This window comes from Notamacropus eugenii, chromosome 5, assembly GCF_028372415.1.
Source record: "Notamacropus eugenii isolate mMacEug1 chromosome 5, mMacEug1.pri_v2, whole genome shotgun sequence".
In the NCBI taxonomy this organism is placed as follows: Eukaryota; Metazoa; Chordata; class Mammalia; order Diprotodontia; family Macropodidae; genus Notamacropus; species Notamacropus eugenii.
In genome coordinates, this window is record NC_092876.1 from 30,352,059 (window position 1) to 30,376,108 (window position 24,050).

The window sequence follows — 24,050 nt, forward strand, 5'->3', positions numbered from 1 at the left end:
GTCATGAATATTATGTTTAAAGGAATACTTGGTAACGATAGGTGCAGGATCCCATGCTCCACAGAATGATACAGAAAATATCCCACTGCGGGGGAGGGGGTCTTAGAGTTCATCTGATACAGTTCCTTCCTCACACAAAGAAGAAATGAATGGTCCAGAGAGGGAGGGACTTAGTAAGGTCACAGCCAATGAAAGGTCTATCAGTTTCATCTGCAAGTCCCAAGATGCCCTGTCCTCCAAGCCCTATTACTAAATCCTTCCCAAACTGCCACCATTGTGTTCTGAGACCCACAACTTCATTTCTGGACTTTAAACCTTGCCCATTTCTACTGTTACTCCCTGGGATCCTCAAGTCTCTGAGCCTCCACTGCACTTAATCCCTCTCCCTGTGTGGCCTTCAGCTTTGGCCGGTTCTGGGTCTCAGGAGAGGAATGGGTTTGGACTGAGAATGTTGCATAAGAGAATTGGGATCAGGGCCAGGTGACAATCTCCACCCCCGGCCCAAGCATAAAAGTCAGGAACAGCCCTATCTGGACCCCAGTCCTGGGTTAACATCTGCCCAAACCCCAGATAACACTGCAGTGGGGCCTCTGCCACCTTCATGATGCTGGCCTCTGGGCTGCTGCTGGGGGCCATATTCTTTTGTCTCTCTGCCCTGATAGTGCTCCCTGTATGGAAACAGAGGAAAGTCCACAGTAGCCTTCCCCCTGGGTCCACCCCCCTGCCTTTCATCGGCAACTACCTACAGCTCAACACTGGGCAGATGTATGACTCCCTCATGAAGGTACTGAGGCTGGGAGTGGGACAAGAGGGAGAACGTGGAGAGATTGAGACAGAGAAACACAGAGACTGAGTGAGACAGAGAGAGGAACAAGGAGCAAAGAGAGAGACTGGGAGGCAGGTGTTCTGACATACAGAGACAGGGAGAGTCATGAAGTCACAGAGACAAGAGATCGAGACAGATAGTCACTGAGGGTGGCAGAGATGGGGGATGATGAACAGAGATGAGACAGAAAGGAAAATACAGTAACAGAGGAAGAGATTGAAGTGAATACTAAAAGACATAGAGATGGACTCAGAGACATAGAGAGAGATAGAGAAATACAAGCGTCAAAGAGTCAGATGCATAGAGAGACAAGTGCATAGACAGATTTCAGTGCGCCTGGAGGGAGGCTCTGGGAGGGTCAGAGAGAAGGAGACATGGAGAAAGACAGAGAGATGGAGACAGAAAAAACTCTCTACTTCTCACTGCTGACTTGAGGAAGATCTTTTCCATTCTCTAGTCCTCAGTTTCCTTCTCTGTAACATGGACAGACTGGGTTAGATGGTCTCTAAGAGCTAAGTTTTATGATCTTAAGATGCTTGAAGAAAATCACAGAACCTCTTTGTGGCAGAGATGGACAGAGTTGGGCTGCAATAAAGGGGTTCAGAGGAATGGTGAAGAGGCCAGGAGACTGGGAGATCCAGCCCGAGGGAGGTGGAGATGTGAGAGCCCACTGAGATCGCTTGGCAAATATAGGGACTCTGCTCTCTGGCCTGGCCATGGCGTTCTTTAGTTTCTCATTACTCTGAAGTATTGTTTAAGGAAGACCAGTGTAGGTGAGGAACTTGGAATAGACATGCCCTCCTTCTGAAAGGGGCATCAAGAAGACATTTTTAAAATGCATTTGAAAATTCTCCTCTTGGCATTCCTGATTCCCTTCAAGCCTCAGCTAGGATCCCACCTTCCTGCCAGAGCCTTCTCTGCTGACCGTCTCTCATAGATCCTGTCCAAGGCTTGTTTCCACCTAGTTCTTTGCATGTTGTCTCCCTCATAAGACTGTGAAATCCTTGATGGCAGAGACTGTCTTTGCTTTCTTTCTATACCCAGGGCTTAGCATGGTGCTTGGTGCACAGTAGAAGTCTAATAAATATGTGTTTATTGCCTTGTCACAGAAAAATAAAACATAGACAAAGGAGTAAAAAACCCCAGCAATTTTATAACTATATTGTTAAACTGAAGATCATGGGTTCATGAATTTAGAGTTGAAAAGAATCTGTCAGGCCATTGAGTCCAAATCCCTTTTACAGATGAGGAAACTGAAGAAGAGATGAAGTGGTTTTCTCAGTCACACAGCTAAAAAGTGTCTTAGGAGTGATTTGAACCCAGGTCTCCCTGACTACCACGACAGTGTCCCATGTACCACGTAACATCTCACAAAGAAAGATGAATAAATATACATATGTGTATAATTTATTTATTTAAAGTTATTATATATGTATAATTTCTTTATTTTAAAAAACAGAGTACAAGAGAGGTTTACAAAACTTTTTATCTTCTGTGTGTCTGAAATGTTTGTGTTTGTTGCTGATGGCAAAGTCACAATTAGATTTTTTCTTTTTGAAAGTTGCTGAGAGATGATGGGTGAGAAATTATTTTTCAAGGGGAGAGCTAAGAGAGAGGAAATCATGGAATTCAGAGGAAAAACTCTGGTTATTCTGACTTCTCCATACTCTTCAGATTGGGGAAAAATTTGGCCCTGTCTTCACAGTGCACCTGGGGCCCAGGACCTTTGTAGTTCTGATTGGGTATGAGGCGGTGAAGGAGCCACTTGTTGACTAAGCAGAGGAGTTCTCTGGTCGGTGGGAGCAGACCACTTTCAACTGGCTCTTTAAGGTTTTTGATGAGTGTCTGGGAAGGAACACACATAACTCTCCCTAGGTGAATGTGGCCTCCTCTAGGCTGCTGTCCAGGGTTCCTCCATGAACTACCATCTTCATCCTGTTTATCCTGTTCCCTCCCCTCCCTTATCCCATCCTTGCCTCTTTCAATTGCCTGCTTGTCTCTTTCCTTCTCTCCATTTTGTTTTCCCATTTCTCTTCTTATCTTCCCACCTCTCTCCCTTTCTTGTTATTTCTTGTGTCTCTTCATCTTTGTCTCTCCCTGTCTCTCCGCTTTCTCTGCCTATTCTCATCTTTCTATTTTTCTACCTCTTTATTTCACCTTTCTACTTCTCCCTTTTCCTCTAACTCTGTCTCTGCATTTATCTCTCTTCATATCACCATCTCCCTCTACCTCTCCATTCCTCCTTATTTCTCTGTATTCTTATCTCCCCAATCTTTCCATGTTTCTCTTGATTTCTTTTCCTAACTCCCTATCTTTACCTGTTTCTTTCACTCTCTCTCTGACTCTGTCCGTATTGTCCATCTTTCTATATTTCCCTTTCTCTCTTTCTTTTTGTCTCTCCATATCTTCATGTGTCTTTCTCTGATTGCCTTCTTTTTCTCACTCCCTTTCTTTCCCTCCCCCTTTCTGTCTTTTCCCTTCTCCTTATCTGTTTAGTCTGTCCCTATATCACTTCCTACCTCCCCTCTTTCCCTTGTTTCTCTTTCTCTCATTGTCTCCCTATGTCCACCTCTCTTTCTCTGTCTCTCCTTGTTTTACTATCTTCCCCTTCTCTCCATCTCTGCCGGCCATCCAGTGCCTCCTTGTCTCTCTATGTCTCTGCCCCTTCCTGTCTCCACAGCCCCCTCTTACCATTTCTGTTTATCTGTATCTTTCCACCTCCTTTTCTCTCTCCATCTCTCTTTGTTTCTCCCTTTGTTCCTGCCTCTTCTTGTTTCTGTCTCCCTCCTTGGCACTCCTCAGATGCTTACTTCAAGTTTCTTTTCAGGTCTGCCTTAGCCCATTTCGTCCTTCTTGTCCCTGATTAGGTATGGTCTTCAGTAATGGGGAGTGGTCCCAGCAACTCTGACAATTCTCCATCACCACCCTCAGGGATTTTGGCATGGGCAAGAGGGGCAGTGAAGAAGCTGCTTTCCTCTTTGAGGCTTGTCAACCAACAAAAGTTGAGTATGACCTAAGAAGTTTTCAGGACCTTGGACAAAGTCAACTTCAACTATATTGTCTTTCACCAAACTGGCTATTGTTCTCTATGTCCTGTGACTTACTTCTCCCTTACATTTAACACTAGCCAGTGTCTGAGGGTGTATGGGGTGTCCCAGAAGGATTGGAACCTTTGGTGTGAGAGTTTGCAGAGCGTTTTTCAGAGCTTCTCATCCACCTTTGGTGTTCTTCTGCCACATACCTATTAATTGTGGCTCCAAGAAGCTATAGCATGCAAAGAAGCCACACAGTAGAAAAATTATCTTGGCACATATGATAAACCAGTTTGAAGGTATGGGCCTCAAATCCATTGGTGAGTTAGGGGGATGTGTATCCCAAGAATATGAAGACTTCCTCCTGTTGGAATGGGGGATGAGAACAAATTGCTCCAAAGCCCATGAAGGTAGTTGAAGCAGGACTATGGAGCTGTTAGAGGTTGATAAGGCATCAAAGACACCAAGGTCATTCACTGAATTCTGGACCATTGCCAGTCATCTTGACTCTTGTCTTCACACTGTATTTCAATGTATCTACTAGAGAGGATGAGACTAATAGCTTTGTACAATTATGCTTCATTTAATATCAGTTCATATGCAAGTCAAGACATTATCCCATGATGTCAACATTCCGCTTTGTAAATAAAGGACAGATGACAGTAGCTGATTTCTAAATCTTGGTGTGGCAGTGTCTTGAATTCGAAGTCAGAGGACCTGAACTTGATTCAAACTTCTTTACTTATTTGTTTTGTGATTTTGAGCAGATGACCTCCCTTTGCTGGGCCTTTGTTTCCTTTTCTGTAAAATGAGAAGGATGGAATAGATGGTGTGTTCTAGCTTCCATTCCATGTCTAAATCAATGATTCTATGATTCTTGATATCTGAATTCAGAGAATGACCTTCTCCCTGATCCAGGAGACCCAGAGTAGGGTTTTAACTTTGCCTTTCACTCAGTGTGGCCTTGGACAAGTCCCTTCCTCATGTTGAACTTTAGTTTCTTCTTTTGTATAAAATGAGAGAGTTTGGAGTACTTGAGTTCATCTGACTCTGATACTCTGTGTTCTAATTCACTGGATAGGTGACCTTGGTCAGAGTTTTCCTATCTGTAAAAACAAGGGCTTTCACTAGATAGATTAGGTAACTGCAAAGGTCTCTTCCACTCCATATACTTGGTAAGGAGAGGCAGCCTGCAGTCATGGAAAGGACCCTGAACTTAGAATCAGGAGACCTGGACATGGATCCCAGCTCTACAACTTGTTACCTGAGCAAGTCACCTCCTCTCTCTGGGGCTCAGTTTCCCTCCCTATAAAATGAACATAATATTGTTTATGGCCTAAGGTACATTCAGGGCATCATGGAATAGTGGACAGAGTGCAGATCTTGGAGTTCACAAGACTGGGGTTCAAATCCTGCACTGATTGCTCCTGGTTTTGTGATCTTGATGGCCTCTAAGATCCTTTAATTATTCTGACAGTAGAGATATTGGCTGTCCTTTGGAGGAGACTGTGAGAATCAGAGACTGAGTCCCTATCTCTTTTTCTCCCTATCTCTGCCTCAACTCACTTACTGTGTGCCTTTATTCTCTTTCCTACTCTGCTCTCACCTCCCCTTTTATACTATTTCTATCCAAAACTGACTCCATGCATCTCTTGGGAGGGTCTCTGTTCCTTTCTTCTGCTTCCTCTTTTCCCCTCTCCATCTCTCTGCCTCCATCCTCTTCTTTATCTCTCTACCACTGTGCTTCCTTATCTCTGTGTCTATGTTGACTTGACTGGGTTACAGGAGCCCCCATTCACCCCACCTTCATCCTGAGTTGTATAGTCTCCAGTGTCATCTGCTTCATTGTCTTTGGGGATCACTATGAATGTGAGGACAAGCAGTTCCTGTCTCTGTTGATAATGATGCTGGGAATCTTCTGGTTCACAGCCACATCCGTGGGACAGGTGAGCCCCAAGACCTTCTCTCCCACATCCCTGGGTCTCTACTCACCTTCATACCTCAATCCTTAGCTTTCATTTCCGTTCTTTACTTCCTATACTCTATTCCTCAACCTGACCCCACTATTCTCCATCTGACCTCATGCGCATCCTGACCCCCTTCCTCAGTCTGACTTCCTTTCCCCGTTCTTATCTCTATCTTCCACCATGTCCTGCTCACACTCTATCTAATCTTATGCCATGTCTTGATGCCCAACTCCCAGTCAGATTCTCATCTCTCATCCTGACTGATCCATTCCCAATCTGATTCTGTGCCCCCTCCTGACCATCTGTTTTCCATTATGAGCTCCATTCCTGATCTTAATCCAAATCTTTTATGCTGACAGACTGCTCTATCCTCCTCAAAGCCCTTGGGCACTTGCCCCAGGGCCCTGTACCCCTTGACTTGTCTTGTGCCCTCCTCCAGATGTTCTCTGGAGTGATGAAACACCTGCCAGGGCCTAAGCAGCAAGCATTCAAGGAATTGAAAGAACTGGAGGCCTACATTACTGAGAAGGTCCTGGAGAATCAGGCCACCCTGGATCCTAATTTCCCCTGGAACTTCACTGACTCCTTCCTGATCAAGATGCAGGAGGTAATGGCCCAGTGGGCAAGTGAAAATGGAGGAGATGGGCTGAGATTTCAGACTGAGGGTGTTATGGAACTCTGGGGGAAACCCTCAGACATTGGGAAGTGAGATTCACAGATATTGGGCAGCAGGTCTCAGAGGTGAGCAGTAAGCACGAGCACACATTAGGTGGCAAGTCTCAGCCTTCCAGAGGCAAGGCTCAAAGACACTCCATGGCACATGTCAGGAGGCAGGTTCACAAATAACCCAGGTCAGGCAGTAACATAGAGCACAGATTCAGATATAACAATGACTTCTGGAGGTCGTTGCCAACTTGGGGGTAGCATGGCAAAGAGATAAAGACACAATGACAAATGGAGAAAGTGAGACACAGAGATGGGTGACACAGAATAACAAAAATGGAGAGACACGCAGAAAGATGGTGATAGGTGAAAAAAAAAGACAAAAAATTGGAAACAGAGATACAGGAAGACAAGGTCAATATAAAGAAATACGAATAGACATTCTCCATTCTCCATGACCCTTTGCCCCTTCTGACATTCACAAGCTGCATATAGGGGTTGAGGTGATGAGGAGCCCAATAATCTAGTCCCAGCAGCCTTGTCTGACTCTCCTCACAAGACCTTGGAAGTCCTTTCCTCTCTCTGTCTGTCCCTTTATCTACAAAATGTAGAATGGAGGATATTAGATTTTTTGTCTTGGTCCTCAAAGGCAGAGTCAGGAGCAATGGGAGACATGGTAAAGTGAGGAATTTAGGTCTGAAGTCAGGGAGAAACAACTTCCTAATAGTGACAACTGTCCAAAGGTGCAATGGACCACCCAGAGAACGAGCAGGTTCACCTTTTTTGAAGGTCTTCAAACAGAAACTGAACCACTACTTGTAAGGAAGCTTAAGGTGAGGGTTTCTATGACTGCTGAAGTCTCTCCCAGATCTACCATCCTGGGATTCTGAAAGGCACCATACTGTAGTGGATAGGGCTGTAGATTCAGGGGTCAAGCATTCCTGGGTTCAAATCCTACCTCAGGCACTTACTAGCTATGTTACTTTGAGCAAGTTCCAACTTTTCTGTGCCTTCATTTCTTCATGAGAGTGGTTGGATTTGACAATCTTTAAAGTCCTTTTCAGTACTAAATTTACGTTCATCTGAATTCTGAGGAATAATAAAATAAAATAATATAAAAATAAAAAATAGCTTTTTGCATCCCTTTGAACTGAGATATTTATCAGGGGCCATTGATGGATTTCCCCCTCTACCCCTGCACGTTCCTGGGGCTCAAGGAAATTGAACTGACAGGGGGGGAAGGAAGCCTTGAGGCTGAAGAGTCTAGAGGTGCAGCAAGTATGTGTATGTGGGGGTGGGGAGCCCCCAAAAAAGAAAAGGAAAATTCCAACACAGAATTCTTCATTCACAACTTAATCATGACCACTCTGAATCTATTTTTTGCAGGCACTGAGACTGTTGGCACAACCCTTCACTATGGCTTACTTCTATTAATGAAACATCCAGAAGTGGAAGGTAAGCCCCAGTGTTCTGGTCCACTTAGAAATCCTTTGGAAGACCAGAAAGTGCCCCAAACCTGTTTCCTCATCTCCTTATCTTCCATATCCCTCTCACACAGAGAGACACACACACATTCTTGGAAAATTGAATTTTCCCCTAACTCCTCACCCTTGCATCCCCTATCTCCAGGTATATCCAACCTCCACACTCTATCTGTTTCCTTGAGCTTCACTAGGGTCTCTCTGACACACGTTTTTTCTACCCCTCCCACAACCACAGCTAAAATCCATGAGGAAATCGATCAAGTGATTGGGGGAACCGATTATCCAAGTTTGAGGACAAAGTCAAGATGCCATACACAGAGGTTGTCATCCATGAGATCCAAAGCTTTGGAGATGTGCTTTCCATGGGTGTGACTCGGAGAGCCACAGAAGACACCAAATTGCAGGGCTACCTTCTTCTCAAGATAGGATACTCTTATTTTCAGCTCCACACCCCCATTCTCCTACCCTAGGAACTTCTCTATCTCTTCCATCCTCTAAATCTGCTTCTATCATCCTCACCCTTCAGTATTCACCCATTTTTTTCATGTAGATGCCTCTTATCCTGCCCTAGGACCTCTCTTATCTTTCTTCTGCCTAGAACATCCCTCCATTTTTCTTCTTCCTGCATTCAGTCATTCCTTATATTCCTCTTCCAAACCCTTTGCTCTGACAAACCTTCAGTTCAGCTCTGTTGTTCCTATTCCTTCTTTCTCTCTATTCTCCCCCATCTCTTCCTCCCCTTCTCTTCACTTCTCTCCTTTTCTGTCTCCATCAATTTCCCTTTCTTTGTTTCCCTCTCCTTCTCTTTTTCTCTCTCTCTTCCCTCCCTCTTCTCTCTGTCTTTCTCTCTCTCTTATTTCTTCTTTCTTTCTCATTCTGTCATTTTGTCTTATCTTTGTGGCAATGGCCAAGCCACTTAGTCTATTCAATCTCAGTGTGTATCAATTTCTTCATGAGTAATGATGAGGATAATTTGTACTATTGACGATATATATTATTTACACATTATGTATAATATCATATATAGATCTAAAATGATAATAATTTTTATTGTTGTGAGGTTCAAAGAAGATAATATGTGAAAAATACTTTGCTAGCCTTAAAACTTATAGAAATTATAGCTATCATTCTTATGTAGTACACCCTCTGGACAACTTGAACTTACTAGTTAGGTCTCCAGGGGCAGTTACTCCCCTGGGGTTCAATATGTTCTGTGAATTTACACTCCTAAAGGTAGAGTTCTAAAGCTGCTACTGATGGACTTATTTTTAGAAGTCAGCCAGTAGACAGTTAGCTCAAAGGAAAAAAATTGAGTTTAGTGCAATGATATCCCAAGAAGAACAATAATAGATCCCACCCCCCATAAACCTAGAGCACACTGTCCCACAAATATACCCAGATGTCAGTGGAAAAAGTGTCCATGCACTTAGTGTACATTTAAAGAGATGCACATCCTTAGAGAACATGTGTGGCCAAAGCATTTCACACCTAGGGCTACAGGGCCCCAATATCCTTTCTCCTCTTGTGGTGTCTTCATCCCTCCTGGGCACAGAATATACTGAACAGGTCTCTTAACTGGGTACCTAGGCTTGCGTGTCTCTGAAACTTAACTGAGCTCCCACCTCTGAAGATTCATTTTCATTCTCTCTGCTTCCTCTTCTCCTTAGGTCTGATGGAAACCAATATGCCCAAAAGGACTGTAGGGAGTCCTATTCCCTTTCACTCTCCTCCTCCCCCTTTATACTCTGGCAGAAGAAAAAGCAGAAAAGTAATATTCTTCCTCAACTGCTGGTTGCTTCTTTCGTTGTTGGCTCTCTTCTAGACTGCCAGAAGTCACACTCCTTGACATTGCTTCCCAAAATAGGTCCCAGAATAGACAAGCTTCATTTTTCCAGACCACTAAGGCCATAACTGTTTTGTCAATCAAAGGCAAGCTGCCTCTCAAGTGAAAACCAGAGGGTATTTTTACACCAAAAGGGGAAACCAAGTGAAGCATCCTTCTTTGAACCTTTTAAAGACATGAACACTTTGCTGTCTTAGTGACTCATGCCTTCTGTGATTTCATCACCTGAACTGGGGAGGGAGGAAACCCACTGATTAGGGGTGTTCTGAACAACTCCTCCCACGACACTTTATTATAATAATTATTAATATAATCAATACACCAATGTGCATTATAATGTGCAATTAATAATGTATTAATAGTACAACATAATAATAATAATTCATTTACTATTAATCTTCTGTCAATCAATCAACCATTAACATTTATTATGGCCTTACTAGGCACTGGGATTTCACGATGGGACTAGAAAAACAAACATAAAATGGCACCTGCCCTCAAGGATCCTACATTTTCTTAGGGGAAATGTGTGCCCATATAATTGGATACAAAGTATAAGGATAAGAACTGGACCTATCATTTCTTTGATATAGGGAACCATCTCTGCTGATGCAGGTTGGAACTTTCTCTGCAAATTGTTCGCTGACTTGCCCAGGGTCACATTGTCAGCAGGTATTGGGATATTGGAGACAATTTCAACCCAGGTTTTCTTCCCTCTGTTACTAGTTCTTAATCCATTATATAATGCTGTCTTCTCAGAAATAAAGTATTCTCTCTCTCTCTCTTTCCCTCTCTTCTTGTCTCTTTCTTTTCCCCTCCTTCCTTATCTTTGCCTCCCCTTCTCCTGCCCTCCTCTCTGCTTCATCCCTGACTTCCTTTCTTGTTCTTTCTCACCCCCAACTCTAGTACACAGAAGTTTATACTGGGATCAGTGTTGAGGGACCCCAACTTCTTTGCCTGCCCTGAAGCCTTGAACCCTTAACACTTCCTGGACAAAAAAGGCCAGTTTATGAAGAGTGATACCTTTGCCCTCTTCTCCATTGGTAAGCAGGAAAGTCTCTTCTCTTCCCCTCCATGACCCCCACTCTCATCCCTAGTGCCAATCAGTATGGACAGAGCCTGGTGAATCCTTCCTTTCTTTTAATATACTCTGAATTCATCCTGCTACTCCTCAGGTCAATTTCCATTGACTAAGCTTCTTAAGTGGTAATGGGATGCTTCCAGAGAGGGTCCAAAGGTTCCAGAAAGTACCCCTCCCAAATCTCACCAGCATCTCTTCTTCTTTAAGGAAGAAGTACATATACCAGAAGTCAGAGGCCCTTGGTCAAGTCCCATCTTGAAAGCTCTCTACCTGAGTGACCTTGGGCGCTTCATCTTCCCAGACTTCAGTTTCTTCATCTGTGAAATCAGGCCTGGTACTCAAGGGTATCTGAGGTCCCTTCCAACTCAGCATCTTGGGACAATGTGAACCTGCAATTTTGCTCAAGTCCCTTCTGTTTTCTGGGCCTCAGTTTCCTCATTTGTGAAATAAGGAGATTGGATTAGAAGGTCCTTCTCCATTCTATCATTCAATCCAATAAATACTTCTGAGGTGGGGGTGGGGTGGAGCAAAGATAAGGAAAAACAGTGCCTACCCTGAAGGAGTTTATATTCTGTTGGAAGGGGATCAAGTTAAGATAGATAAATAAGGACCAGATAATTTTTGGATCAAGAGCACTGGCAACTACCAGAATCAGGAAAGATTTGTTGTAGGAGGTGGGATCAAAGGTTACTTTGAAGGAAGTTAAGGAGGCTAAGAAGGAGAGGTGAGGAGGGAGGGCATTCCGGTCAAGAAATCTCTTCAAAGGCATGGAGGTTGGAGATGGAACAGTCACCTTGGGCAATAAGAAATAGGCCAGTATGTTTAGAATGTAGAAAGCCAGATGGGGAATTCTGTAAGATTGGGAAGGATAGTGTCAAGGGAAAAGGGAGGAGAAGGGTCACCTCTTTGACAGACCATGGAGCAGACAGGAACAGTAGGGGAAAGTGTAGGAGGCTTTTGAGGTATACCATAAGTTAGAAGAGGAGTCTCACATGGGATGGTTGCCATTTTCTCCTCAAAGGAATCAAGGGCTTCTCCTGAGAAGGAAGTACGAGGGTTGAGGAAAAAGAGCTGCTTTTGTTGTTGTCTAGATAGACCCATACCTAGGTGAGGCAATGGGCAATGACCCAGAGCATGAAAATTAGAAATTCAGTAACTACTGATAATACTTGTGGTCCTTTGTCAGCCTAAAAATACCCAACAAAAGTATAGTAGCTGATGAGCAATAAAAAATAGATAAAGTAGGAAGTTTCCAAAATCTGCCCTTGCTACAGATGAGTGCCTCCTAATAAAGTCTTTTCTGGCACAAGACTCAAGCATGTTCTGTACTACTTCTCCCTCCCCCCCCCCAAATTCCCTCTCAAATCTCACATTTTACGTCCTAAAGGATTACAGATTTTAAGCAGGAAGGGACCTTTTGAACCATCAAGTTCAATCCCTGTATTTTGTAGATGAGAAAACAGGAGCTTGGAGAGTTTAAATGACTTGACCAGGAAGACAAAGATACTAAATTTCTAAGAAACATTTGGACTTGGATCTTCTTGACTCCAAGCCCAGCAAACTATCATTTTCTTTTTTTTTTAAATTTATTTATTTAACTTTTAACATTCATTTTCACAAAATTTTGGGTTACAAATTTTCTCCCCTTTTATCCCCCCCCCCAAACACCAAGCATTCTTATTGCCCCTATGACCAATCTGCTCTCTCTTCTATCATCCCTCTCTGCCCTTGTCTCCGTCTTCTCTTTTGTCCTGTAGGGCCAGATAGCTTTCTATACCCCTTTACCTATATTTCTTGTTTCCTACTGGCAAGAACGTTACTCAACAGTTGATCCTAACACTTTGAGTTCCAACTTCTTTACCTCCCTCCCTCTCCACCCCTTCCATTTGGAAGGCAAGCAATTCAATATAGGCCAAATCTGTGTAGTTTTGCAGATGACTTCCATAATAGTTGTGTTGTATAAGACTAACTATATTTCCCTCCATCCTATCCTGTCCCCCTTTACTTCTATTCTCTTTTGATCCTATCCCTCCCCATGAGTGTCGACCTCAAATTGCACCCTCCTCCCCATGCCCTCCCTTCTATCATCCCCCCCACCCTGCTTATCCCCTTATCCCCCACTTTCCTGTATTGTAAGATAGGTTTTCATACCAAAATGAGTGTGCATTTTATTCTTTCCTTTAGTGGAATGTGATGAGAGTAGACTTCATGTTTTTCTCTTACCTCCCCTCTTTATCCCTCCACTAATGAGTTTTTTGCTTGCCTCTTTTATGAGAGATAATTTGCCCCATTCAATTTCTCCCTTTCTCCTCCCAATATTTTTCTCTCTCACTGTTTGATTTCATTTTTTTTTTTAAGATATGATCCCATCCTCTTCAATTCAAACTATCATTTTCTTTCACCACCTAGCTTCCTCCCAGTCTGAACATTGTCTGTTCTAGGGACCCTCTTATGACTGACAACTCCTGTTCTAAGGTTCCTCCCCCTTCTAACATTCTCTGTTCTAAGAGCCCTCCCCACTATGATCTGCTCTGACTCTGGCTCCCCATGCAAATGTTACTGTTTTGGAGAAGGCTTGGCCAGAATGGAACTGTTCCTCTTCCTCACTACCATCCTGCAGAAATTCTATTTCCAGTCTCCACTTCCAACAGAGGTCATCGATATCTCCCCTTAGATGGTGGGCTTTGCCACCATCCCCCAGAGCTACACCATCTCATTCCTGCCTCGAGGATGAGGCTTAACCCAGGAAGCCACAGCTGAAGCAGGAGAAGTCTGTGGGACTCCTGGGTGAGGCAGCAGATGTATTAATAAATTCTGGGCAGCTCTGAGTCATTGATTCCAACCTCCTTAGGTAACACATAAGGTAACTGAAACTCCCAGAGGGGAAGAGACAAGTCCCCAGGTCACAAAGAGAGGCAGTGGGAGAGCCTGGCCTTGGAAGCAGAGGACCTGGATTCATATCTTGCCTCTGACACTTACCAGCTGTGTGACTTGAGAAAGTCACTTCCCCTCTCTTTTTTGGAAGCATGCTGAGGTTTGCTAGATGATCTTTGAGGTTCCTTCTAGGTCTAGATCCTTTGATTTTCATTCTGAAGCTTTCCCCACTACTTCACCCAGGAAACAAACAGTCACTGGCAGACAGAAACAAACTGACTGGCTCAGAAGACTCTTGGCTCATAAATGAGAGATATGTCTTGCATCATAGTACCCCCTTGTGGCTGGTTCTGCCCCCCCCTCTGTCTCTCTCTGTCTCTCTCTCTGTCTCTGTCTCTCTGTCTCTCTCTCGCTCTTTCACTCTCTTTCCCCATATCTCTCTCCTCATCTCTCTCCCCCATTTCTCTCTCTTCATCTCTGTCTCTGTCCTTTTCTCTTTTTCTTTTGTTTCTTTTCCTCTTTTCTGTCTTTTTTTATCCACAAATTACTTTCTCTGCCTCTGTTCATATCTTCCTCTGACTCTCTCTTGCTATCTTTCCCTATATCTGTCTCTCTGTGACTCTGTCTCTGTCTCTATCTATCTGTGTCTCTCTCTAGCTTTCCTATTACTACTATTAGTGAGAAAGAGACCATAAATTTTTGTTAACAAATATCTGAAACGTCACAGAATGACTGGCCCCTCCTATTAGACAGAAAGGAAAAGTGAAGCCAAGAGAGGGGAAGGAATTTGCTCAAGGCCAAGGGGCAGTCGAGTTGCATACAGTAGCAAGAGGGAAGAATAGATGACTCTAAGTGACGAATATGTAGAGAGAGGTGGGTTAGATGAGAGAACAGTCAGGTAGACTCAGCTCAGGGTGGTGCTGTGAGTTGAGCATAGGGCTTGGACTCTGGAAGACCAGAGTTCAAAGCTTGCTAAATATGTGGGTGAGTCATCTCTGGGCCTCAGTCTCTCATTTGTAAACAGATAAGGTTGGATTCAGTGACCTCAGAGGTTTCCTCCAACTCTAAGTCTGTGATCCTTTAATCCTATGAATACTTGGACCCAAAGAATTATTATTCACAGGTACAAGTCAACTTAGAGGGAAGTGTCCATTGGACTGCCCTGGGGTTCTGTTCTTCACACTGTACTATTCAATATGTTTCTAAGTGACCTGGGTGAAGGAATAGAAAACTTTTGTAGAATCGCAGAGGACACAGATCATTGATGGAGAGCTATTCAATTGGATAGCAGAGTAGGGATTCAAAAAAGCTTGACTGGTTGGAATGACAGGATGACTCCATGACAAAAAAATATAATACAGGTAAATATTAAATCTTATACTTTTATTTAAAAAATTAGTTCAGTAAGAATAAACTAGGTTTCACACAAAAATTCTCGTGGAAATGATCTGAGGGGATTAGTGCAGAGGAGTCAGTAGTGTGTCATGGTAGTGTCCAGAACCAATCAGAGAAAATTTGTACTTTGCCTGTTCAGACTACACTGGGAACATTGTGTTTGCTTCTTGGCACTATACAGTTTAAATAGCATAACCTGTGCCCCAGCATTGCAAGTTCTGGACTTAAATGAACTGAATCCAATCTTGGGAGCCCCTCCAAAAAAAGTTGTTCTGTATGACTCATTTTGCCCCTAACTAGAGTTTCTTTTGGAAACATCAGAATATACCTTCTATAGAGTTCATGACTATGGAGAAAGAATTCCCAGCCCCTTTACAAGCACTCAGAGTAAAAACATGTAGATGGTATAGGACAGCATTTTTTTTCACTCCACATATTTTACAGAAAAGGGAAAAAAAAATTCAGATTAGCCTATAAATAATCAAGACAAATTTTCACCATGTTTAATGAGTCCTACCTATCCCATTCAGCTTTATAGAGTCCTGTGGTTTGAAATTCCCCTGAAAAGGAAATGAGTTTGGTGTCACCAGAGCAGTAATCCTCTCAGCATTCCAGTGAGTTTCACTTGTACCCCAAGGGTGTTTATAGGCCTTTAGCCCTATGGAATTATATTAAGAGTTCAGAGTCACCCCAGAAGAAAAAGGAGTTTGAGGTGCCAGAAGGGTAAATCCCTTCCCATTGAACTTTTACTGATTGAATCATAATGAAAGCCGAGGGCAAATACCAGGAAATTTGTTCCCCCAGGTTGTGTCTTTGTCTCTTCCTGCTTTTCCAGCTCTGGGGCTACAAGAGTGATCCTCTTCTTTGCAAGAGGCTGGCTTTCACTCTCTGTGAGCTTTTCTTTTCTTTTTTTTTAACTAGAAGGCTACGTTCGAGGATCCCCTCTTCCTTTTTTGCTCCCCTCTTTTTCAAGAGGTTGGTCCTATCAAATATTCTCCCCCTTCTCTTCAGAAACTTGGGTCCTGGAACTCTGAAATTGCAGATAAATAAATCTAAAATGAGAACAGAAGAGGAGATACCAAAAATTAGAGGAGAAATAGATTAACTGGAAAGTAAAAAAAAAAAAAGTCTTCCAGAAATTAAAAATGAAAGTAAATGTTTGTTCTTTGAAAACACTGAATAAATCTTAATGCGTTATTCAATCTGACTAAAAAGATGAGGGTAGAAAATCAAAGCAGCAAAAGAGTAAAAGAGCAAGGAGAAAACATAACAAAATTATAAGATTTAAGTAGAATAATCAGAACCTATTATGCTCTGTTATATGCTAACAAAATTGAGAACATAAAAGAAAAAGATCAATACCTTCAGAAATATAAATTACTCAAACTACCAGCAGACCAATATCACTGTGTACAACCAAATCTTAGAAAATGAAATAGAACTAATTGTATTGGAGTTAACCAAAGGAAAAAATCCTGCTCCCTGTGTATTCACAAAAAAATCCTATTAAATTGTTTTGGACCAAAATAATTTGATTAGAATTACTAAATTTTTCAAGTTGATTTTTCTGTTTAATATTTTATTTTTTCCTTATTATACGTAAAATCAATTTTTAATATTTGTTTTTATAAAATTTTTTGTTCCAAATTCTCTGCCATCCTTCTCTCCTTGAGAAGGTGAGTATTATTATATAGATCATACATGTGCAGTCATACAAAATATATTTTTATATTAGTCACATTGTAAAAGAAAACACAGAAACCCTCTCCCCCACAAAAACAAAGAAATAAAGTAAGTTTTTTAAAGTATATTTCAATCTGCATACAGACTCCCATAGTTCTCTCTTTGGAGGTGGATAGCCTTTTTCATCATAGGTCCTTTGGAATTGTCTTGGATCGTTGAATAGCTCCGTCATTCACACTTCATCACCATACAGTATTGCTGTTATTGTGTACCATGTTCTCCTGGTTCTGCTCATTTCACTTCACATCAGTACATCAAAGGCTTTCTAGATCTTTCTGAGTGCATCCTCTTCATCATTGCTTTTTAAAAAAGTTTTATTTTTGACTCAAACGCTAGAACACAAACAGAAAATAGAGAATAGAATCAAAAACATATCACAAATTTAAATATTGAAACTTAATCACAAATTTAAAAAGAAAAAAAGCATGTCATATGTATAGCGGAATGTAAAAGGATTCAATTTATGTAACAATGAATTTCCACTTCAAGAAAGTCTATATAATAAATAACACTTGTGTTGAAAATTGTCCATCTTTTCTTTGCTTCCTCGTGAGTTTTGTTCTTTGCTGTGCACTTTTTTACTTTGTTATTTTTCCCCTCTTCCCAGCCCCCCCCCGCGAAGGCTACTATAAAGTTTACATGTGTTTCTCTATAGCTATAGACATATACATACACAGACACACACACACATATACATATAGAAATATACTATCCCAAGCATATTCTATTCCTGATCTTTGTTTGCGCGAATCTCATTTCCTATGCCTCCTACTTCTTCTACTTTACTTCTACTCACTACCTTGCCCTCCTATTACTTGCCTACCCTCCTCCAAGGATCCCTCCCCTATCCTTCCATTCCCATAAATCTAAACACCCTTCTATATCCACTCTTTACCTAAACCCTCCCCTCCCATCTAAAGATCCCTCCCTTGTCCTCTTCCCCCTCCCTATGTGCGTATCATTTTATTTCTTCTGAATGTAGAAGACTTATACTCTTCTAAATGTATATGTATTGTTCCCTCTTAAACCCATTCTTGATGAGCCCCATTTCCTGCTCATCATTTCTTATAAAACCATCATGTGCCATCGCAATCATATAGCACAACTTATTCAGCCATTCCCCAGTGGATGGGCATTTCCTCAATGTCTAATTCTTTGCCACCATAAAAAGAACTGCTATAAATACTGTTGTATATGTAGGCTCTTTTCCTTTTTTGGATTTCTCTGGGATATAGACTAGTAGTGGTATTGCTGGGTCAAAGGGTATGACCACGTTATAGCCTTTGGATATAGTTCTAAATTGTTCTTCAGAATGGTTGAATGACTTCACAAATGCACCACCAGTCCATTAGTAGCTCAATTTCCCCACATCTCTTTTAACATTTATCATTTTCCTTTTCTATCATATCAGCCCATTTAATAGGTATGGGGTGATATCTCAGTGTTGTTTTAATTTTTATTTCTCTAATCATTAGTGATTTAAAGAAATTTTTCATCGGACTAAAGATAACTTTGATTGCTTCTTCTGAAAACTTCTCTTTCATGCCTCTCTTATATGAGATAGTTTATCTTATTCTACCTTTCCCTCCCCTCTTTTCCCAATGCATTCTTCTTTCTCAACCTTTAATTCTATTTTTTAAAGTATGATTCCATCATATTGACCTCATGCCCATGGCATCTATCTATACATATGCCTTCTAACTGCCCTAATGATGATGAAGAATTTAGGAGTTACAAGCATCATCTTCCTATGGAGGAATGTAAACAGTTTGACCTTACTAAATCCTACCTCTTTCTCCCTCTTCCATTCTTCATTTGAGATCCTCCTAACACGTTTCCTCTATGTAGACTCCTTCTGATCGTCCCACTAGTGATAAAGTTCTTAAGAGTTACATCTATCATCTTCTTATATAGAAATGTAATTTATATATCATATAAATGTAATTTATATATCATATATTTATATATCATAATTTATATATCATATAAATGTATAATTTATATATATTACTTATATTTATATAATATACATATATAGTATATAATTTATATATATTATTTATAATATAAATATATAAAATGTAATTTTATATATTATATTAAAATATATTATAAATCCCTTATTAAGTTCGACATTATTAAGTCTATTATGATTTCACACTCAGATTATCTTTTAATGTTTCTCTTGAGTCTTTTGTTTAAGTGCCAGATTTCCTATTCATCTCTGGTCCTTTCATCAGAAATGTTTAGAAGTTCTCTATTTCTTTAAGTGTCCATTTCCCCCCAGTTTTTTCCTCAACAACTCTTATTTGATTTTTAAAATAATATATTTTGCTCTTTTTATCTCTTTCTTTATTTCTTCTAGGAATTCTTGTTGGACTTGTGTCCAACTGAGAAATTTATCTCTTACAACTCTGGTCTCAGACATTTATTAAGACTGTGACCCTTGCAAAATTCTTTGCCTTACTCACTTTCACATTTATAAACTAGGGATTATAAGAGCACCTTCTTCTAGGGCAGTAGTAAATGTCTGAGACTGGATTTTAACTTGAGTCTTCCTGATGCCAGGAGCAGCACTCTATTCACTGCATCATCTAGCCTGCAAGATATGTCTACAAACTTCTCAATCTACTATGATTTATAAGAATTAAACTACATGTGTAATTAAGGAATGCATTTGAAAATCACTGATAAGTAATTTATTAGTAGTTCACTAATTTTCCCTTTTGATTCATGGGAGATATTTCTTTATCTAAAGACAATCCATATTGGCAGAAAGCATGATCATGGAAGCAAAGACAGCTAACTAAAAGAAGCTTGATTCATCCATATCAAAACAATCCTCTAATATTTGTTATCAACACAATTGGTAAACAAATACAACTATAAGGGTTATTAATATGAATAGTGTCCTTAGTTTCCTAATAACCTGTGACCCATCAAAAGTAATGTAACAATAACAAGGACTTGGAACCAGGGCACTTTTTCCTTTGAACTATGATGACAAGCCTAAAACTCACAGAGACCTTGAGACACAAGATATTTAAGAAAAACCACCTTTCCTTTGATCATACAACCATGAAAAAACTAAAAATTAACAAGTCCCTAGAAATATCTCTGAAAACAGCTATGCTAAACTCCTGAAACTTGAGACAGTACACTTTCTACTCTCCACTCTGGAAGCAGGCCCATACCTTAATAAAAAGCTCAAAAGGCAATAATTGGCTGGGAAAATGAGCGAACTGAGGAAAAAAACAGGCTATAGGATCTTACTTCGGTGGCAAGGAAGATCAAAACATCCAACCAGAAGAAGACAACAAAGTCAAAGCTCCTAACCAGAGGAAGACAACGAAGTCAGAGCTCCTACACTCAAAGCCTCCAAGAAAAATGTGAATTGGTCTCAAACTATGAAAGAGCTCAAAAAGGATTTTGAAAATCAAGTAAGAGAAGTAAAGGAAAAACTTGGTAGAGAAATGAGAGTGATGCAAGAAAATCATGAAAAATGAATCAACAGTTTGCTAAAAGATACTAAAAAAATTGCTGAAGAAAATAACACCTTAAAAATCGACTAACCCAAATGACAAAGAAATTCCAAAAAGCCAACGAGGTGAAGAATGCCTTTAAAAGCAGAATTGCCCAGATGGAACAGGGAGTCCAAAAACTCACTGAAGAAAATAATTCCTTAAAAATTAGAATGGAGGAAATGGAGGCTAATGACTCAATGAGAAATCAAGAAATTCTAAAAAAAAAAATCAAAAAACTGAAAAAACAATAGAAGACAATATCTCATTGGAAAAACAGCTGCCCTAGAAAATAGATCAAGGAGAGAGAATTTTAAAATTATTGGACTACCTGAAAGCCATGATCAACAAAAGAGCCTGGACATCATCTTTCAAGACATGCTTTGAGATTGTAGAACCAGAGGATAAAATAGAAATGGAAAGAATCCACTGATAACCTCCTGGAAGAAAGCCTCAAAAGAACTTCTAGGAATATCGTAGCAAATTCCAAAGTTCCCAGGTCAAGGGTAAAATATTACAAGCAACTTGAAAGAAACAACTCAAGTATTGTGGAAACACAATCAAGATAACACAAGATTTAGCAGCTCCTATATTAAGGGATCAGAGGGTCAGGAAAATAATATTCCAGAGTTCACAGGTGTTAGGATTAAGACCAGGAATCACCTTCACAGTAAAATTGAGACAGATGTTAGGATTAAAATCAGGAATCACCTACCCAGTATAATACTTCAAGGGGAAAAAATTGACATTCAATGAAATGGAGGACTTGAAAACATTCTTGATGAAAAGACCAGAGCTGAATAGAAAATGTGATGTTCAAATACATGATTCAAGAGAAGCAGGAAAAAGTAAACAGGAAAGAAAAATTATAAGAGATTTATTAAAGTTGAACTGTGTATATTCTGACATGGAAGGATGATATTTGTAATTCATGAGACTTTTCTCATTATTAGGGTAGTTGGAGAAAACATACATACACACACATACACACACACACACACAAAAGACACAGGGTGAGTTGAATATGAATGGATGATATCTAAAAAGTAAAATTAAGGGGTGGGAGAGGAATGTACTGGGAAAAGGTGAAAGGGAAAAGTAGTATAGAATAATTTATCTCACATAAAAGACACACAAAAAAAGCTTGTAATCTGAGGGGAAAGGGGGAGATGAGAGGGAATGAGTGAACCTTATTCCTATGAGATTTGGCTGAAGGAAAGAATAACATACAAACTCAGCTGGGTATGGAAATCTATCTTACCTACAGGAAAGTAGGGAGGAAGAGGATAAGAGGGGGCAGGACTATAGAAAAGAGGGCAAATAGGGGAAGGAGCAATCAGAAGAAAACATTTTTGACAAGATAAAAGGAGAGAATAGAACAAATAGGAGGGGGAGCCAGAATAGGATGGAAGAAAATATAGTTAGTCTTTCTCAACATGACTATTATGGAAGTGTTTTCCATGACTACACATGTATAACCTACATCAAATTGCTTGCCTTCTCATTGAGGGTAGATGAGGATGGGGGGAGGGGAGTGATGAGGAAGTAAATATTGAAAACTAAAAATAAATTTTAAAAATTTACTTTCTTCTATGACCAGTTTGTTGACAAACTCTTTAAGGTGCAGCTCCCTTGGTACAGTAGAGTTGACACTTGGGAAAAGAGAACTGATGAGATTAACAAAGTCCTTTTGTATCCCACTCTCAATGTCCATGTAATCAGTGTCTTGATATCTTATATATCCCAGGTAGTTGTCATCATGACTTTTCTTGGATATTTTTGGAGCAAACCACATTATTAGGATAGATCTGAAGGGGCTCTTCCTCCCAGGTCTGCTTCTCAGGTTTCTGGAGCTTGTAAGAAGACTTAATACACACTTGATATAATTTAATAAAACTTTCTAGCTCAAACCAAACCTTTCTGATTGTATTAGTAGAGATATAAGAAGAATATGTAATTAAGAACAAAATTCATCTGAAACTTCAGAGAATTTCAATTGTTACATCATGAGGGCCTGAATTGGAAAACCAGCTTTTCTTTCTCTACCATTATTAGCTAAATACTTCAAATAGGAAAATCATTTAACCCTCTTCACAATTATCAATGCAATTTTGCAGTTAAAATCTTTATTCCAATTTTAAAAACTGACATATTTCCCTTTAATTTCTTCCTTGTTATTCCTCAGTTGTTTCAGTCATGTCCAACTCTTGATGACCCCTTTTGGGATTTTCTTGGCAAAGATACTAGAGTAGTTTGCCATTTCCTTCTCCAGCTCATTTTCCAGTTTAGGAACTGAGGCAAACAGGATTAAGTGACTTGCCCAGGGTCTCACAACTACTAAGTGTCTGAGGCTAGATTTGACCTCATGAAGATCAGTTTTCTTGACTTCAGGCCTGGCACCCTCTCCACCAAGCCACTAGCTGCCCTCCCAGGAGGAGATTATTCCTATATCATATACACAAACAAAACTATAAGTCAGAGGAAAATCAAGAAAGATGTTTTGTATTTACATTTAATATTTAATAATATTTATATTTAAGATAACTCAAGTTTCAGTACTAACAACCCATTGTATGCCCATAATCATTAGAATGTGGTTCCATTTTATAATCTGAAGTGCTTTAATTTGCACACGTATATACTTCCAAATTCAAGGCCCCAGTTACAGACATTTGCTCTGAAAGGAAAATGAGGGACATGATTATGAAGATATGGAGAAACCATAACAAGTAAAAGACTCCCTTAGCTGTATTTTGATTCCAGGCAAAGGTGATAACTAACAGCCAGTTACAGCTCCACATTTTTCAAAAGGTGTCAAAAGTCAACCTCGAAATTATCCAGGTGGGAAAATTTCTTTTTGAGAAAGGAGATAACTCAATGAGAAACCAACTTAAAAGGAGCCTACATTTGCCTTCACAAGGTCACCCTCTCATCTTTCTCCCAAGGATAAACATCAACCTATCTCTATAGCAATCACTCTATCGACTGAGCCATCTGGTGGCCTAAGAGAGTCAAGGATGACACGTAGGTTGTGGGCCTGGGAAACTCAGAGGGTGATGGTCATCCTAAACAGTAAAAGGAAAGTTAAGAAAAAGTGTGCTCATTATCATCACTATTATTCAGTATTGTAGCAGAAATGCTAGCTAGAGCAATTAGAGAAAAAAAAGAAATTGAAGGAATTAGAACAGGCAAAGAGGAAACAAAACTGTCACTCTTTGTTTTTTTTTTAATTTTTTAACTTTAATTTTTTATTTTTAATGTTCTACAATCACTACAATAAAACTTAGACTTTCCCCTCTACCTACTCCCCACTAGTCGCCTCCCTCCAGAAGATGGCATACAATTCTATATAGGATCTACACATACTTTCCTATAGAATACGTTTTCACTGTAGTCATGCTGTGTAGATGAACTAAAATAAATGGCAGAAATCATATAACAAATCAAAACATAATACACACACACACACACATACACACACACACACACACACACACACACACACACACACACACACACATGATCTGCTACATTCTGCGAAAGAATTCCGTAGTTCTTTCTCTGAGTGTGGAAGGCATTTTGCCTTGAAAGATCATTGGGAAATTTTTTTTTTAAGTTCTT

At 40.3% G+C, this 24,050-nt stretch overlaps 1 long non-coding RNA gene and 1 pseudogene across 4 annotated transcripts in view; one reads left to right on the forward strand and one right to left on the reverse strand.

Annotated features, from left to right (window-relative positions):
* The first annotated feature begins 604 nt into the window (after positions 1–604).
* On the forward strand, positions 605–13,630 carry LOC140503856 (cytochrome P450 2A13-like; annotated as a pseudogene).
* Positions 13,631–15,138: 1,508 nt separating this feature from the next.
* LOC140503857 (uncharacterized) overlaps positions 15,139–24,050 on the reverse strand; it is a 33,698-nt gene continuing 24,786 nt past the window's right edge. For all 4 annotated transcript variants that reach the window (XR_011966895.1, XR_011966894.1, XR_011966896.1 and 1 more), the window contains 2 exons: positions 16,991–17,240; positions 15,139–16,217 (listed from right to left, as the gene is read on the reverse strand). This is a non-coding gene — a long non-coding RNA (uncharacterized lncRNA). The remainder of the gene's footprint in view (positions 16,218–16,990; positions 17,241–24,050) is intronic.